At 40.9% G+C, this 13,493-nt stretch overlaps 1 protein-coding gene and 1 long non-coding RNA gene across 2 annotated transcripts in view; both read left to right on the top strand.

Moving 5' to 3' along the window:
- Nucleotides 1-2,617: 2,617 nt before the first annotated feature.
- On the top strand, nucleotides 2,618-8,115 carry LOC140598610 (uncharacterized). Its single transcript, XR_012001078.1, has 3 exons — nucleotides 2,618-3,373; nucleotides 5,810-5,924; nucleotides 7,532-8,115. It is a non-coding gene; the product is annotated as an uncharacterized lncRNA (long non-coding RNA).
- Nucleotides 8,116-12,663: 4,548 nt separating this feature from the next.
- The window catches only part of SLC35F3 (solute carrier family 35 member F3), a 442,027-nt gene continuing 441,197 nt past the window's right edge, over nucleotides 12,664-13,493 (top strand). The window contains exon 1 of the mRNA XM_026008706.2: nucleotides 12,664-12,922. The gene's annotated coding sequence lies outside the window, so the exon portion shown is untranslated. The remainder of the gene's footprint in view (nucleotides 12,923-13,493) is intronic.

The following is a 13,493-nucleotide window of genomic DNA, read 5'->3' as shown; positions in this document are numbered from 1 at the left end:
ACCCCAAACTAGAACATATTCTCTAACAATAGGAGCACATTTTTGGGAACAATGGAATAGGATATTTAAAAACAAGACCAACTTCACACATTGTATTGCTACACATATTACCTGGGTTGAAAAATTAGGATTATCGAAAGGTTGAAAGAGCCCCAGAAGAGAGACTGGTAGGGAATTAGTAGTAGAAATCACTCCCCTGATAACTTTATAATCTAGTTTTAGTCTAGAAATGGGAACTGACATAAACAAAAAAATGAAAATTTCCAAACTGTGTGCAATATATTTCATACATATATTATTGTCTTATTCTTTCATTTTTTTCATTTTCTCATTCATTTAAAATTATTTATTTATTTTTTTAAAGATTTTATTTATTCATGCATGAGAGACACAGACTGAGAGAAAAGGCAGAGACACAGGCAGAGGGAGAAGCAGGCTCCACGCAGGGAGCCCAATGCGGGACTTGATTCTGGGACTCCAGGATGACGCCCCGGGCTGAAGGCAGGCGCCAAACCACTGAGCCACCCAGGGATCCCCCAAATTTTATTTTTAGAAGAACCTAACCAGGCATTCTTTTGATAAGAGGGTCATGAGGAAAGCAAAACAATCTATGCCTCATGTAACTTTTGGCCAAGTAAGGGAGACAGCTTTTAATCAAATAATCTTAACAATTAATATGTAAGAAAGTTCTAATAAGGGTTATAAAAGCAATTATAGAGTATGATATGGTTGTATAGGAAGGACTTAGACAGCTTGGAGAGGGTCAGAAAAAACCTGTTGGAGGGAGAAAGTCTGAGCAGTAGATGAGAGCCAGTTGAAGGAACTGACAAGGTCATGGAGGTAGGAGGTAGATAGGCAGAGAGGGTATCTTGTGAAATATTCTGGAGGCAAGGGCAAATAAAACAAATTATGTGGGTTCTGTGAGGCTGGTGTGGATGGAGAACACAGAGAGCACAAGTCAAGAAGCAGCTCAGGTGGGGCAAGTTTCCAGATTTGGGTCTTTAACTTAAGGAAGTGAGATATCTCTCACTGAAAGGGTTTAACAGGAAAGCGACATGACCAATTCAGCCTTCAAAAGGCTTCCTCTGGGGTAACTGGGTGGCTCAGTCAGTTAAGCATCCAAATCTTGGTTTTGGTTCAGGTCATGATCTCACAGTTCTGGGATTGAGCCCTGCATTGAGCTCTGTGCTCAGTGAAGAGTCTGCTTCAAATTCTCTTTCCCTCTCCCTCTGCTCCGATCCGCTCATGTACTATCTTTCTCTTTCTCTCTCTCTCTTTTCTCCCTCTGTCTCTTCAATAAATAAATAAATAAATAAATAAATAAATAAATAAATAAAATCCTTAAAAAAGAAAGCCTTACTGTAATAAGGCGGTAGAAAGAAATAGATGTGGCAAGACCAATTAGGATGTTACTTCAGAATTCTTGGAAGCAGTAGCAGTGGCTTTGTTTACAAAGTTCTTTGATTTGACCCTGTCTACCTCTCCACTCTTATTACAGCTTATCCCCAGTCATATTGTTCCCTCCAGACAGGTGGCTGTCACATATTTCCAAGACTTTGTACCCATTGCTTCTTCCTTCTGTATCTTCTTTTCCTTCTCCTTCTCTTTTACTCTCTTCTTCTCCCTTTTGTCCTCTTCCCCTTTCCCCTCTTCCCCCTCTCCTATCTCTCTCCTTGTCCTTCTTTTCCTGGCTAATTTCTATTCATTTTTCAAAACTAGTTTGTGTATTAATCTAATCTTAGAAGGCTTATCTGACATGTCCCTGATGCTCCGTCTCCTGTCCTGCTCTTCCCCCAGCACTGGCTCAGAAACCCTTCCTACATGCTTCCATAGAATCATTTGTATACATCAGTCATGGCCCATATTACATTATATCACAACTGTTCGCTTATTTGCTTGTTTGTTTACTATACTATGGGTTTGTTAAGAGCAGAAAATGTCTGTCTTGTTTATATTATTAGCTTTCATCATAGAACCTGGCACATGGTGTACATTCAGTAAATATTTGTAGAAGAGATATCTAAAAATCCTAATTTTTAGGATTCTTCACTTTTGTGAAGAATACTTAATTTCACGTCAAAGAATCATGTTTCTTAATAAAGTAATATTAAAAAGTTAATGATTTAAACTTCATCTCATGGTTTTTTTTAACAAGCTATAGAAACATATATGAAGAATATATATTTTTATTAAGAAGTAGTAGTTGATTAGCTTAGCCCTCAATACAGGACTAATTTTGATTAACTTACTCATTGAAGTTTTATTATGGGGAGAAAATGAAAAATATATAACCTCATTTAGGAAGTGAGTAGAGTTGCTTCTACCACAGCATAAAAATATATTGACTGATGTCAATACTGTAGTCTCACAATGGAAATCCTTCAGGGGCACCTGAGTATTGCAGTCAGTCAGTTGGGCATCCAATCTCATGGTCCCGACAAGCCCTGCATCAGGCTCTGTGCTGAGCAGGAGTTTGCTTGGGATTTTCTCTCTCCCTCTGTCCCTGCCACTTGTGCATGTGCTCTTGCTTTCTCTTTTTCTCTCTATCTCTGAAATAAATAAATAAATAGTTCAAAAAATGAATAAAATACCAACTAAGCAAAAATAAAGCCAGTGCATGATCGTTTCATCCTGATCCTTTTCCTTCAAATTGGCCCAGGAACCAAGGGAAGCCAGCTGAAGAAAATGAATTTCAATGTATCAAAGTGTAGCCTGATAAATATGTTAGCTTTGATATGAAGACATGGTTGCTTTAAAAAAGAAAAATAAATAGAGGTGCCTGAATGCTGCAGTTGGTTAAGTATCTGATTCTTGGTTTCAACTCAGGTCATGATCTCAGGGTCGTGAGATCAAGCCCCATGTCATGGTTTGCATTCTGCAGAGTCTGTTTCGGCTTCTTTCCCCTTCTCCCTTTGTCCCTCCCATTTGTGCTCTTTCTCTTTCTCTCTAAAATAGATAAATCTTATAAAAAGAAAAATAAATATCTATAAAAATATGTATCAGGAAAACATCGACATTTATTTAGGATATAGCAGGTCTTGCATTTAGGTAGGATGCAGCAGGTCTTGGCAGATCAACACTTTCACTGCAACAACTTGAAAAGCCAGGTAAATAATATTTGTAACAGTATCAGAGAACTATGAAAAGAACAATAATTAGTTGAATTTATATTCCTGAGAAGCAAAACTGTTCTAAGTTAGCTGATGGTCACCAACTGTCTTTTCCTCCAGGTGTATGTGTCAATTCTGTGTATAAACTGAAGGTTGAAAATGGCCTTGGAAGAGGGCATCTGCCAAAGATCAGTGAAATCAGCAAAGCTTTTAGTGATTGAACAGAGCTGGAGGATGGAAACTTGAAGAACCTAAGTCTTCATGTAAAATGTTTGTTGAGTTCTGAGTTTACATGGGAGGCTGGGAGCTAGGTCAAAAGCTTCTAAAGGAAGAAGGAGCTCTAACATAGTCACTTGGAGAGTAAGCCACAAAGATCTACTAGGAGAAGGGGCTTGTCTAAAGAACACCCACAATTTTTTCTTAAGATATTTAGCAATGTTGGGATGCCTGGGGGACTCAGTGGTTAAGCGTCTGCCTTTGGTTCAGGCTGTGATCCCAGAGTCCCGGGGTCGAGTCCCACATTGGGCTCCCTGCAAGGAGCCTGCTTCTACCTCTGCCTCTGTTTCTGCCTCTCTCTATATATATCTCTCATGAATTAATAAATAAAATCTTATAAAAAAGATATTTAACAATTTTAAAAACTGTGTAGTGGGAAGCTGGAGATCTGGGTTGAATCTAGGAAGGGAAGAGGTGAATTTCCTGCAGTTTTTTTAAAACTAAAGAGATTAATACTTGCAAAGCTTTCAATCAAAAGCCTGGGAAGACTATGCCTAGGAGAAAGGGCAAAACAGTTGTGGATCTTACTAAATTGCAACCTAATCCCAATTTAGTATAATTTATGATTGGATTTTGGTGGTTAATTCCTCACTCTACTTAAGAGAAGAAGGAAAACCTTCTTTGGTGGGAGATGTGGTCACCTAGAGGGTCTATGGTGGTTCAAATAACAATGTCTGGAATACAGTAAAAATTACCAGACACGTGCATAAGGAAAAAAAATGACAATCAAGAGAAAAAATAGTCAATAGGCACATATTCACAGATTATCCCATATTGAAGCTAATCTAATATGTTAAAGAATCACCAGAAAAACTGTTTAAAAAAATGTTTATATGCACTCCATACATAGAAGTTTCTTTTTTTTAATTTTTATTTATTTATGATAGTCACACACACACACAGAGAGAGAGAGAGGCAGAGACACAGGCGGAGGGAGAAGCAGGCTCCACGCACCGGGAGCCCAATGTGGGATTTGATCCCGGGTCTCCAGGATCGCGCCCTGGGCCAAAGGCAGGTGCCAAACCGCTGCGCCACCCAGGGATCCCTAGAAGTTTCTTGTTGAAGGATCTGGAGAGAAACCTGGAAATTAGATTCTTTTAAATGCTTCCACATGGTTTTGAGGCAGTGTAATTCACTGATCATCTTCATCAGCCTTTTTGAGGGTGCTCATTAAAATGCAGATTCCCAGGATTACTGGGAGGAAAACACCTGAGTCCACATTTTATTTTTTCTTCTAGTTTTATTGAGATATAACATAATTGACATAATATAAAACATTGTATAAGGTACACAGCATAATAACTTGACCTATGTATATATTGCAAAATGGTTACCATAACACATTTAGATCATTCATAATTTCATATAATTACAAAAAATATTCCTTTGATGACAACCTTTAGGATTTACTCTCTTAGAAACTTTCAAATATTCCATACAGAATCGTTAACTATAGTCACCATGCTGTAATTACATCCTCAATACTTACCTATTTTGTAACTGGAAGTTTGTGCCTTTTGATTATTTTCACCCAATTCCCACAACCTCCTCTCATCCTTCCACTTTTGGCAGACACAGAACTGATCTCCTTTTCTGTGAGTTTACTTTTTTAAGATTTTACATTTAAAGGAGAACATACATATTTTTTCTTTTCTATTTGACTTATTTTGCTTAGCATAATGCCCTCAAAGTTCATCCATATTTCAGTAAATGGCAGGATTTCCTTCTTTTTTGTGGCTGAATAATATTCCAGTGTGCATATGTGTGTGTGTGTGTGTGTGTGTTTGACATTTTATTTATTCATTCATCTATTGATGGACACTTAGTTTCTATAACTTGGACATTATAAATAATGCCACAAAGAACATGGGGGTGCAGATATTTCTTTGACATGGTAATATCATTCCTTCAGATACATACCCAGAAGTGGAATTGCTGGATCATATGGGAGAGAAACCTCCATACTGTTTTTGATAGTGGCTGCACCAATTTATATCCTAACAGTGCATAAGTGCACATCCTCACCACTCTTGTCTTTTTTATGATAATCATGCTGACAGGTGTGGGGTGATATCTCATTGTGGTTTTGGTTTACATTTCCCTGTTGAGTAGTGATGTTGTGCATCTTTTCATATATGTGTTAGCCATTTGGTTATCTTCTGTAGAAAAATGTCTATTCAGGTTCTCTGCCCATTTTTAACTGGATTATTTGTTTTTTGTTTTACTTGCTATTGAGTTGTATGCATTCTTTATATATCCTGGATATTAACCCCTTATCAGAGATTGGTTTGCAAATACCTTCTTCCATTACATAGATTGCCTTTTTATTTTGTTGATTGCTTCTTGTGCTGTGCAGAAGCTTTTTTCCTGGATATAGTTCACTTGTTTATTTATTTATTTTTATTTTGTTACTTGTGCTTTAGGAGTCACATCCAAAAAAAAAATCACACAATGGAATATTACTCAGCCATTAGAAACGACGAATACCCACCATTTGCTTCAACGTGGATGGAACTGGAGGGTATTATGCTGAGTGAAGTAAGTCAATTGGAGAAGGACAAACATTATATGGTTTCACTCATACAGAGAATATAAAAAATAGTGAAAGGGATTAAAGGGGAAAGGAGAGAAAATGAGTGGGAAAAATCAGAGAGGGTGACAAAACATGAGAGACTCCTAACTCTGGGAACCGAACAAGGGGTCGTTGTAGGGGAGGTGGGTGGGGGGATGAAGTGACTGGGTGATGGGCACTGAGGGGGGCACTTGACGGGATGAACACTGGGTGTTATACTATATGTTGGCAAATCAAACTTCAATAAAAAAAATACATGTAAAAAAAACCAAAAAAATCACACCCAAGAACTGTGACAAGTTCTTTCTCTGTGTTTTCTCCTAAAATTTTTATGTTTTTAAGTCTTACAGTTAAATCTTTAATCCATAGCACCTGAAGCAATTCTGAAAAATTGTACATTTTTAGAACCACCAGTATAAAGATTTTTTAAAAAATATTCTCATGGTTACTTTTTGTAATTCTGGATGTTCTCAGATATCCCAAACAGAACTTGTATCAGGATCTCACTTTCATGCCTAGAGTAGCCAAAAGTCCTTTATATACTGCTTTGTAAATGATGTATTGCAAACTGATCTAAGACAATGAGTTCACGCACAGCTCTTGGGCCCTTTGGGTGGATAGTGTTAGGAAATGCATTTTTTACATGAATGGGAAAGTAGTAACCCATACTTTGCTATCAGATTATGAAGAAAAAAGCAATTTACATCAGATTATACCATACACACACACAATTATTAAACCAATGACATATGTTGGCATGTGCGTAAAAAAAAGAAATTTATACAGCCTGTTTTCTAAGTTAGACATAGTTTTAGCATTCTGTTTTCTTAGGTACTCTGACCATGCCTAACACTCACTCCAGCCAGAAGGACAATATTCTAGAGCTGGATTCCATTACCCTTGTAGTTATCATCAAGCAACTCTAAATCCTTATACCTCTTGGCTGGAAAAAGAATGGCAAACTTTGGATACCATCTCTAAGGATAAACATTTATTGGTTCACAGCCCTGTGAGTTTCCTGAGTGAAATCAGAAACTGGTCCCCATACATAGAGAGCAAGGGAAAACCAGAAAGAGAGCACTCTAGATTGGTAGGTAGGTGGCAGGTTTAATAAGCAAGGGAACTTAAACATGAGGCTTGTTTGGGTGGCCACAAAATGAGTAAATCTCTACATCTGCCCATTAGAATTTTAAAAGTTTATATAGAGGCCTTAACTGGGTTCAGTAATACACCTTACTCTCTCAAGACTGCCTCCTTGAAACAGCTCCTACGGTGTGGGAACAATGGGTAGAACGTCCAGTCAAGGAAGGGGAAGTTGGGAAGGAGCCTCCAACCGCCTGGGTGGAGCTCATGGGCCAGATGGCACTCATATCTTCTCAATGACCTCCCCAACAAGGCTACAAATCCTACATAACCTGGATCTTTGAAATACTGTATCTGATCCACATACCTTGAATTGCTATAATTCTCCAATGGGAGCCCATTCTTAACCCCAATCATGCCAAGGGGTTAAGCAAGCAAGTAATTTCACCAGTGATAACCCTCTTCTGATATTTACTGTGCCCCAAAGCAGAGCTTCAGGTGTTGAATGACATGGGTGACAGGAAGCCTGTAGAAGCTGTCTCTGCATGTGGCCTTTACTGGATAATGCTGGTTCACCACCACACCTGATTGGAAAGGTAGTTTGCTGGCCCTAATATCAACAAGGGAAGCTGCACATACAGTATCACATTGCTCCTGATGAAGTATTTAATACCAGTTACAGACCTCAGAACAAGATTTAAAGAGGACTGCTTGTGGAGGTGAGAGGTGCCCCATAGTACTTGGTGAGGTGGGGGTAGTGATTGCAGTGGCTGACAAAGTTACCATCCCAAATACCCTGAGATGTCACAGCAGTGACTATATCTGACAGCATAAATATTAGAGAAGTGATAATAATTGTCCTGGCTAATATTTATTGAACACTAAAGCCTGTGCTAAATTCTTTTTTTAAGAGAATTTAAATATTTTATTTATTTATTTAAGAGAGAAAGAGCACAAGTGGGGGAGAGGTAGAGGTAGAGGGAGAAACAGACTCCGACTGAGCAGGAAGCCTGGTGCGGGGCTCCATCCCAGGACCCTGGGATCATAACCTGAGCCAAAAGCAGACGCTTAACAGACTGGGCCACCTAGGCACCCTATAAAACCTGTTAAATTCTGAATGTACTTGAACTTATTTAATCTTTTTAATAACTATTTGAGGGTGATGTGAAAAAAGGAGGCTTAAAGAAGTTAAAGATCTTTCCCAAGGCTATCTAACTGGGAGTGGAGAACCCAGTAGTTAAGCCATTTTATCTTACTCCAAACCCCATGCTATTTATTTAAAAGTTGGTGTGGGGGACATTGTGTGGCTTAGCCACTGCACAAGTGAGCATTATATAGAGATTTTAAGCAACATGAACATGGATATGAGTCAGCAGTTTGATGTGGCTGTCAAAAAAATGATTCAACCTGTAGCTCCATTGCTAATAATAGCTCATATCTATTAAGTACCGGCCCTCACCACGTGTGAGGCCCTATTCTAAGTACTTCACATGTTTTAACTCATTCTGTCTTCGCAGGAAGCTTGGAAGGATCATCTCCTTTACACAGATACAGGAGCGGAACCTTAGAAAGGTTAAAGATCTAGCCTTGAATTACAGCAGCTAGAATGTGATGACTAAATGGGGAGTGGCCTCTGTCCTCTTCTGACTATGCCCAGAACTTCCCTTGAATTCAGTAAATGTGTCTGTAAAAGTAAGGTGGGGTATCCCTGGGTGGTGCAGCGGTTTGGCGCCTGCCTTTGGCCCAGGGCACGATCCTGGAGACCCGGGATCGAATCCCACATCGGGCTCCCGGTGCATGGAGCCTGCTTCTCCCTCTGCCTGTGTCTCTGCCTCTCTCTCTCTCTCTCTCTCTCTGACTATCATAAATAAATAAAAATAAAAAATGGAAAAAAAAAGTAAGGTGGGGGATTCAAAGTTCACAAAACCTCAAGCATTGTTTACATGATTGGTTCTTGGTGTGCAAAGTGTGCAGAGGGTTTCCACCTGGGGATTTCAGTGAAATGGGAGAGTTCCCATGCCCACACTGAGAAATGATTCAGAGTCAGCATTTTTTTAACAACTGTCTTGAGTGATTTTGACTTTAAGCGGTCCTCGGAGGATACTCTAGAAATACCAGTTGAAGTGTTTTTCATGGCAGTCCAAGACTGGCTTAAGATGAGATATTTCGGTTACTGGGAAAAAAGATTTGTCCCAAAGTCTCGGAAGAAGGGATTATTATTTTTTTTAAAGATTTTTATTTATTCATGAGAGACAGAGACAGACAGAGAGAGAGAGAGAGAGAGAGAGAGAGATGGACAGAGACAGAGCAGAGGGAGAAGCAGGCTCCATGCAGGGAGCCTGACATGGGACTTGATCCCGGATCTCCAGGATCACAACCTGGGCTGAAGGTGGCGCTAAACCGCTGAGCCACTGGGGCTGCCCCAGAAGAAGGGATTAAAAAGAAAATATACACACATGCTCATGGAGAGAGAGAGAGAGAGAGAGACAGAGAACCATGTTGTTCCTAATGCTTTCACAAAAGAAAGGTTAAAAATTATGTACAATTATGTGTACAATTATGGAGGATATTAAGTTTTTATTTATATATCTAGGTATTTCTTGTTGCTTTTTTTCTTCCAATGGCTTTGTTACTTTTATGGTCATAACAGCCATAAAAATGTGTGTACGGTGAAAGTAATATTTTAGAAAATATTGTGACACTGGAAAGCTGCATAATTTTTAAATGAATAAACTTTTTTTAGAGCAATTTTAGGTTCACAACAAAATTAAGGAAGAAATACAGAGTTCCCAAATCCCTGCCACCCCCACATACACACACAGCCTCCCCACCAGCATCAACATCCTGCATGATTGTAGTATGCTTGTTACATACATCATTAACCACTAAAGTCCATAGTTCACACTAGGGTTCATTCTTGGTGTCGCACAATCTATAGATTTTGACAAATTATTATAATGATATTATAATGGCATGTATCCACCATTATAATATCACTCATAGTTTCACTGACTTAAAAATCCGCTCCCCAACTTGTGCACACTCATTCATCCCTCCCTCCCTACCACTACTCCCCCTACCAGGAACCCCTTATGACTACTGATCTTTCTACTGTCTCCGCAGCTGTCATTTGGTGGGAATCATATAGTATATCACCTTTTGGGTTGGCTTCTTTCACTTGACCATATACATGTAAGGTTCCTCCCTGTCTTTTCATGAATTGAAAGCTCATTAACGTACCTTTGTACAAATGTATCATACTGTTTGCCTATTGAAGGACATCTTTGTTGCTTCCATGTTTTGGCGATTAATAATGATGATTTTTTTGTTTGCAGGTTTTGTGTGGACATCTATTTTCAACCTAATTTACAAAAGCACCAAAGCATGAGTTTGCTGGAGTATATTTGGTTTTGTAAGTTTTGTAAGAAACTGCAAAACTTTTGCGTTTCCACCATCAGTGAACAAGAGAGTAGCCTATTGCTCCATATTCTCAACAGCATTTGATGGTGTCAGAGTTTTGGACTCTGTCCATTCTAGCAGGTGTGCCGTGGTATCTCACTCATTGTCTTAAATTGTAAATTGCGTGATGACATATGTTGAGAATCTTTTCACAAGCTTATCGGCCATCTGTATATCATCTTGGGTGACATGTATGTTAAGATATTTTGCCAATTTTTAAATTGGGTTGTTCATTTTCATATTGTTGAGTTTTGAGTATTCTTATTTTGGATAATAGTCCTTTATCAGATATGGCTTTTGCAGATTCTCTGTCATTCTGTGAATTGTCATTTCATTCTCTTGACTATGTCTTTTGGAGAGCAGTTTGCAATTCTAATGAAGTCTAAATTATCAGCACTTTTTCATGGATCGTGCTTTTGATTTTGTATTGAAAGTCTTCACCAGAGGTGCCTGGGTGGCTCCGTTGGTTGAGTGTCTGCCTTAGGCTCAGGTCATGATCACAGGGTCCTGGGATGGAGCCCTGCATCCAGGTCCCTGCTCAGCGGGGAGTCTGCTTCTCCCTTTCCCTTTCCCTCAGCCCCTCCTCCCACTCCTGTTCTCTGTCACTCACTCTGCCCTCTCTCTCTTAAATAAATAAATAAATAAATAAATAAATATATAAATAAAATCTTAAAAAGTCATCACCAAACCAAAGGTTGTCTAGATTTTCTCTGATGTTATTTTCTAATAATTTTTATATATTTTCAATTTATATTTAGGCTTCTGATCATAATTTTTCATCCAGATGTCCAATTGCCTCAGCATCATTTGTTGAAAACATTATCCAGTCTCCATTAAATTGACTTTGCTCTTTTGTAAAAGATGACTTGATTGCATTTATATGAGTCTGTTTCTGAGTTCTCTGTGTTGTTCCACTTATCCCTTTGTCCACTCTTTTACCAATCCCACATGGTATCATTTACTGTTGCTTTATAGCAAGTCCTGAAGTTGGGTCCTGTCAGCCCTCCAACTTTGTTCTTCACTACTTTGTTGGCTAATCTGGGTCTTTTGCTCAGATGAGAATTTGCCCAATTTAGAATCAGTTTGCTGATAACCACAAAATAACTTGCGGAGAGACTGGTTGGGATTACTTTGAATCTGTACATCAAGTTGGGAAGGACGGACATCTTAATATTGGGTATTCTTACCAATGACCGTGAGATCTCTTGCATTTAGGTCTTCTTTGATTGTTTTCATCAGAGCTTTGCAATTTTCCTCGTATGTATCTTGCACATATTTTTTTTTTTAAGATTTTATTTATTTATTCTTGAGAGATAGAAGGAGAGACAGAGCCAGAGACACAGGCAGAGACACAGGCAGAGGGAGAAGCAGGCTCCATGCACCGGGAGCCCGACGTGGGATTCGATCCCGGGTCTCCAGGATCGCGCCCTGGGGCAAAGGCAGGCGCCAAACCGCTGCGCCACCCAGGGATCCCTCTTGCACATATTATATTGATGCCTAAGTATTTCACTTCTGTGCGCTAAAGTCAGTGATATTATGTTTTAAATATTAAATTCCAATTGTTCATTGTCAGTATGTAGAAAGTAGATTGACTTTTGTACATTAATCTTGTATCGGACAAACTTGCTATAACCAAGACTTGTTCCAGGTTAATTTTTGGTCAGTTGCTTTAAGTTCTCTACATAGATGATCATGTCACCTGTGAACAAAGACAGTTTTATTTCCTCCTTCCCAAAAGATACACTCTTTCATTCTCTTTTCTTACAGATTATATTAGTTGGACTTGCAGTCTATACTGAAAAGGAGTAGTGGGAAGGGACATCCTTACCTTTCTCCCGATCTTACTCAGGAAGTTCCTTTCCGTGAAATCCGGTATTGGCTGTTGGCTTCTGTAGATGTCCTTTACTAATTTGGGGGAAGTTCCCTTCTATTCCTAGTTTGCTGAGACACAACAGAATTGTAGTATAAAACATTATACAATAGATAGTGCGTACAATTGGATTCTGCTTTTGCGAAAAATGTATTTTAGACGGGTAAAAAAGAGTGGAAGGGAATACAGTTATAATTCAAAGCAGTCATCTTTAGCTGGACGATGAATATTTTCTTTACACATTTCTTTATTTTTTAAAATTTCCCCCAATGAGCCTATGTTGTTTTCTGTAACAGAAAAATAAGAAAGTATTGAGGTGTTCTGGAGGGAATGGCTTGCGGCAGAAAGACGGACAGAGGCCAAGTAAAATGGAAATCTAAGGAGGCGGACCTGATTCAGTAATCGCGTCACGGAGGAGCCGGCAAGGCCCCTGAGGGCAGGCCCCACTGAACCGGCCCCACAGCCTTTGTCACCACCGGGTCTCGGCTTTGCCGAGGAGACGCTGTTTGTCATTTGGCACCTGGAGCAGAGTTTTCGTGCATACGGAGCCAGGTTTCTGTTTCTGCAAGTAGTTTTGCCTGTTGTTTTAGAACGAGAAGGCGCTAGAGGGAGAAAGTGCTTGATGGAGCCGAGCCGGGAGCAGAGTGACCCGACAAGTCGCGGGAGGGCGCGGGGAGGAGGGGGGGAGGGGGGGAGGGGAAGGAGGAGGGGGAGGGGAGGAGGAGCGCGCCCCGATCCCGATCCCGGAGCGCGGCCGCGGGGTCCGGACCCCGCGCACAGCGGGGCAGCGCGAAGGGGCAGCAGCGCCCCCGCCTGGCTGCGGCGCCCCGGGCCGAGCGCATCCCGCCGCCCGGTGCCTCGAGAGCGCACGCAGCTCTGGGCGCTCCCCCGGGGCCGCGGCTCCCGCGCCCGCGTGTGCTGGGGCGGCGGCGGCGGCGGCGGCGGCGACAGGCGAGGGGCCCGGGCCCGCCCCGCCCCGCCCCGCCCCGCCCCGGCCGCCGGCGGCTGCAGCGAGCGCCGCGGACCGGCTGGAGCCGGGAGCCGGGAGCCGGGAGCCGGGAGCCGGGAGCCGGGGAGCCGCCTGCCTGCCGCGGGGGAGGCGCTCGGGGACGGCGCTGCGGGC

The sequence above is a fragment of the Vulpes vulpes genome, chromosome 4 (genome assembly GCF_048418805.1).
Source record: "Vulpes vulpes isolate BD-2025 chromosome 4, VulVul3, whole genome shotgun sequence".
NCBI classification, from domain to species: domain Eukaryota; kingdom Metazoa; phylum Chordata; class Mammalia; order Carnivora; family Canidae; genus Vulpes; species Vulpes vulpes.
Note: the sequence above shows the minus strand (reverse complement) of the source record. Positions and strands in the feature narration are given on the sequence as shown.